This window comes from Vulpes lagopus, chromosome 9 (assembly GCF_018345385.1).
Source record: "Vulpes lagopus strain Blue_001 chromosome 9, ASM1834538v1, whole genome shotgun sequence".
Taxonomy (NCBI): Eukaryota; Metazoa; Chordata; class Mammalia; order Carnivora; family Canidae; genus Vulpes; species Vulpes lagopus.
Window position 1 is genome coordinate 26,858,145 of NC_054832.1, and position 6,000 is coordinate 26,864,144.

Genomic DNA, 6,000 nt, shown 5'->3' on the forward strand with positions numbered 1-6,000 from the left:
AACCTGGCCCACAAATTCCAGCCACTGAGAACTACAGACCCTCCATTTCTATATCTCAGCTCAGCTTGGGATCCATTTTCTTAATTAGGAATATGTTCCAAGGATGAAATTGGAGGTGAATGTGGAGGTCTTATTATGGTTCTAACTCTTCTCACTGTGGTTTATTATTCAATGCCAAAAACAGCTGCAATATAAATGTACCCAGTTTTGCCATTGTTTACAGTGGAGGTTATTCCACCTTAGCTATAGGTAGAAAATAGTTATATTTTTAACACTGTAGAGAATTTGGTTAATTTATAAAAAGCTACTGACTAAACCAAGCCTCTGCCTCAAAATTAGAAAAAATTATTACACACACATACACACTCATACACACACACATATGCAGACAAAATCAGTAGTAAGTGATAAAGGTCTAATCCTACCTAAAATTATCCTGATAAACAAGAGAATTAGAAACAATACTAAAGACAGCATGTTCACCCCCAAAATTTGCTAAAAGTATCAAAGCTTAATGTACTTTTAAAAAATGATTAAAAGATATTAAGACATTTACACAAAACATGAAAATATAAAATGTGAAAACTAGAAATAATCTGAAATGAGTAGAAGAATGAGAGAATTAAAATAAACTAAAAATATCATTTAGAAATTAAGATTAGACAAAGAGAACCCAATATAAGATCATAAGGTTAAAAAGAAACAAATTTAAAAGCCAAACATAAAAATGCAACATAAATTATTCAAGGAAATAAGGGATATTAAATATAGACAATGAAACTACAAATTAATAGGAATTGTTGAAGGAGAAGCAAGGGAGCAGAACATATAGTAAACTGTATTATTAATGGAAACTGTATTGATTTAAAATAAATGAGGACAACCATGGTGGCCCAACGGTTTAGCACCACTTTCAGCCCTGGGCGTGATCCTGGAGACCCAGAATCGAGTCCCACGTCAGGGCTCCCTGCATGGAACCTGCTTCTCCCTTTGCCTGTGCCTCTGCCTCTCTCTCTCTGTGTCTCACATGAATGAATGAATGAATGAATGAATGAATAAATAAATAAATAAATAAATAAATAAATAAAATCTTAAAAAAATAAATGAAAACTATGTGATGACTGCGATTTATCGATACATATTGTGATAAAACTACCTGACTTTAGACGAAGAATAAGTCCTTTGGGTGTGTAGACAGAGAAAGAGTACATGTGTAAGGGAAGAGTGTGCTTAGACTTTGACAGCACCAATTCGTGCCAAAAGAATATCACAGGAACAATATGTTAAAAATTTTCAAGGAAAGAAAATGTTTTCTTGTGTTGCAACCATTGTTGACCAAATGGATATCCATTTCAAGAATTCATAACTGTCCCTTCAGTAAGGAGGAGAACAGCAAAGTTAAATGAAGGCTTTATCTTGTAATAAGTATTCTTTAGAGAGAAATAATATGATGAAGAATAAGCTTCTCTTCTGAAGTAATGGCCTTAGGAGATAAATACCAGGAAAGAGGATAGTTGTTCATGATTAAAGGCCTGGAATGGGTCAAGATCTTGAAACTTCATTTTTGAATAATATTTTGTGAACTGAATGGGCATGACAGCATCCCACAAATGAATAAACTCTAATTAAAGCCCTAAACTGCAGATGACAAGTCATTGAGTAGTCAACTCTATCAGGACCAACAATGCTTAGCCACAAAGATAATGCTGGTTGGAAACCAAGGATGGAAGCCTAAAAGGGTATAGAGTTGTTTTCATATATTTCTCCTTGATCCACTGCAGTTGTCATGGCAAGGGAAGAAAGATTGGAGAATCATACATAAACATTTCACTATTTTAGTAAAACAAATATGTTATATATTAAATAATATATATTATATAATACATTAAATATATTTAAAAACATAAATGTCTTTATCTATATCTATGTCAGGTCATATTTTTATTTGCCAAAGCAAGTCACTTTGCCTTGGATTTACTTCGAGGACTCTGAAATGAGGAAGAGTTGATAGAATATTTGATGAATACCATGAAATCACACAATTAAATATTATTATTTCTATTATACAGATGAGGAAACTGGAGCTATCCATATTGAAGTCCCTTATTAAGGTGGTGTATCTACTGAGTGGTGGAGCAAAAATCCATACCAAGCAGTTTGACCCAAGAACTCACATGGCAAAACATTATAAGGTACCTCTCTTTGAAGTTCACATATTTTACTATTGAATCCATGTTGTTATATTTACAGATACTACCCCGATTTATGCAGCATAATCTTGTTTTCTAGCTGTAATATCCCATTCAGAAAGACTTATGTTATCTACATTTACAAATACAAACCACATCTGGCTGCTCTAACACAGCTCAACTATTCTTAGACTTAGGCACCAACTGCCTTGAACTTCTCAGATAATTCAGGGTTGAACTAAATGTTAAGAGGGGAATCAAAGGATTACAGGTCCGCTAAGTACATCCATTTCTTGCCAGTTTACTGGGAAGTGTGGTATTATCCTGTTTCCTGAGAACTAGTAAGAATATATATATAATAAAGTTCAACATCAAGGAAACAAATGATTTATTTTGCTATCACACCTTACACGTAGAGTCATTACAAAAAATTCCATTCAATCAAATTAATATCAATCTCAACAGCTTGGCAGGTCATTCATTTAGTAGAAACACATTACCTATCTTGACAATACTACAGCAATTCTACATTTGTAATATTCACAATTATAAGGAACATCACAACCAGCTGCAGAAAATGTGACACTGAGTGTTATAATAGGCACTATCAGAATTTCCTCACATTTTCTATGTCAATCCTAAATTGACGTAGGGAAGATAGACTAAAAGTTTAGGTAGAATAATTTGTACATAACTTTCCTGTGTAGTCTGTACATTTGAAACACATGCACAGCATGTTTACAAGATATGTGTCTGTGTGTGGTCTGTGTGTGTGTGTGTGTAAGCAAAGGGCAAGTAGTATTGACTTATTTCTGTAAGTCAAATAATATAGCAGAAAGACCTTAAATTAATGATAACAGCTGAAATTAAATACCAGGCACAATCATAAAGAATTATTATTATTTTACAATTTTTATAAATAAGACATTCAGACTTTAAAAAAATAATAATTTGTTCTTGATCACACAGCTACTAAATGATGGAAGATATTTGAACCCATCTTACTTCTAAAGCCTTCATACTGTTGGTTTTCATTTTGAAAGAGACAACAATAAATGATACAACAGGTGATTAGGTGGAAGCCAAAATAAGATCATAAATAAAAGTCAAGGTCTATATGCATTAGTTTCTAACAGCTGCCATAACAAAGCACCACAAACTGAGTAGCTTAAAACAACAGAAGTTTGTTCTCTCACAGTAGAATCTAAAAGTCTGAAATCAGGATGTTGGCAGAGTTGATTCTTTTTTTACTAGAATATTTTATTTTTATTTATTTTTATTTTATTATTCTTTTCATCATAATAAGTGAGCTCAATGACACAAGGAAAGACCACACAACCCTCTTCATCTTCTTTCCAATTGAAAATTTGAAAACTCTTCCATCTGTTAAAAGGGTAAGATTTAAAATTGTTTTCTTGTGAAAACAATTAAAAAAGTATAAGACTTAGCAAATAAGATATTTCTACTAAGTCTAATTTAATTTATTTTAAAATTTTTAAATTTAAATTTCAGTTAGTTCACAGTGTAATATTAGTTTCAGGTGTACAATACAGTGATTCAACACTTCCATATATCACCCAGTGCTCATCACAATTGCGCTCCTTAATCCCCATCACCTATTTCATCCATCCCCCCACATCCATACCTACCTCTCCTCTGGTAACCATCCCTTTGTTCTCTATAGTTAAGAATATGTTTCTTGGGACAGCTGGGTAGCTCAGTTGTTGAGCGTCTGCCTTCAGCTCAGGGCGTGATCCTGGAGTCCTGAGATCCAATTCCACATCGGGCTCCCTGCATGGAGCCTGCTTCTCCTTCTGCCTATGTCTCTGCCTCTCCCTCTTTGTGTCTCTCATTAATAAATAAACTGTTTTTTTTTTTAAGAGTCTGTTTCTTGGTTTGCCTGTCTCTCTCTTCCCCCCCTTTGCTCATTTGTGCTGTTTCTTAAATTCCACATACAAGTGAAATAGTATAGTATTTGTCTTTTTCTGACTTATTTTGCTTAGCATAATACTCTCTACCTCCATCCACGTTGTTGCAAATGGCAAGACTTCATTCTTTTTTTATGGCTGAGTAATATCGCATTATGTCTATATCTGTATGTATATATCTATAAATCTATATCTATATCTATATATATACAGACATAATATAGATGGGATAATAAATATAGCATAATATATATATAGAGAGATACCTCATATTCTTTATCCATTCACCAGTCAATGGATTTGCAGATGACATGATACTCTATATAAAAACCCCAAAACACTCCACCAAAAAACTGTTAGAACTGATACATAAATTCAGTAAAGTTGCAGGATACAAAATCAATGTACAGAAATCTGTGGCATTTCTATACACCAATAATGAAGCAGCAGAAAGAGAAATCAAGGAATTGGTCCCATTTACAATTGCAGCAAAAACCATAAGATATCTAAGAAAAACCTAACCAAACAGGTGAAAGACCTGTACTCTGAGAACTGCAGAACACCTATGACAGAAATTGAAGATGACACAAAGGAATGGAAAAAATTCCATTATCATGGATTGGAAGAATAAATATTGCTAAAATGTCTATACTACTTAAAGCAATCTAAACATTTAATACAATCTCTATCAAAATACCACCAGCATTTTTCACAGAGCTAGAAACACAATCCTAAAATTTGTATGGAACCACAAAAGACCCCAAATAGCCAAAGCAACCTTGAGAAAGAAAAGCAAAGCTAAAAGCATCACACTTCTGGATTTCAAGATATATTAAAAAACTTTAGTGATCAAAACAGTATGGTAGTGGCACAAAAATAGACACATAGATCAATAGAAAAGAATAGAAACGAATCCACAACTATATGGTCAATTAGTCTTCCATGAATAAGGAAAGAATATCCAATGGGAAGAAGAATGTCTCTTCAACAACTGGTGTTGGGAAAACTGGAAAGCAACATGCTAAAGAATGAAACTGGACCACTTTCTTATGCCATACACAAAAATAAATTCAAATGGACTAAAGACCTAAAATGCAGACATGAAGCCATAAAAGTTTTAGAAGAGAACACAGGCAATAACTTTTTGGACATTGGCTATAGCAACTTCTTTCTAGATATGTTCCTGAGGCAAGGGAAACAAAAACAAAAACAAAAATAAAGATAAATTATTGAGACTTCATCAAAATAAAAAGCTGCTGCACAGCAAAGGAAACAATCAACAAAACTAAAAGGCAACGTACAGAATGTGAGAAGATATTTTTAAATGATACATCTGATAAGGGGTTGGGTCCCAAATTACATAAAAAACATAAATCTCAAGACCCCCAAAATGAATAATCCAATTAAAAATGGCAGAAGACATAATTAGACATTTTGGCAAAGAAAACATATAGCCAACTGACACACGAAAAGATGCTCAGCATCAGTCATCATCAGAGAAATATAAATCAAAACTACAATAATCTCATACCTGTCAGAATGGCTAAAATCAACAACACAAGAAACAACATGTTCTGGCAAGGATGTAGAGAAAGGGAAGCCTTTTTGCATTGTTTGTGGGAAAGCAGAGGTGTAGTCCCTCTGGAAAACAGTATGGAGGTCGTCAAAATTAAAATTAGAACTACCCTACAACCCAGGAATTGCACTACTAGGTATTTACCCAAAGAATACAAAAATACTAATTCAAAGGGATACATGTACTTCAATGTTTATAGTAGCATTATCTACAATAGCCAAAGTATGGAAACAAATCTAATTTTAATTTTAATCTTTAAACATCTCGTAAGGGGATAATAAATGGAGTCATCATTTTTAAACCAGCC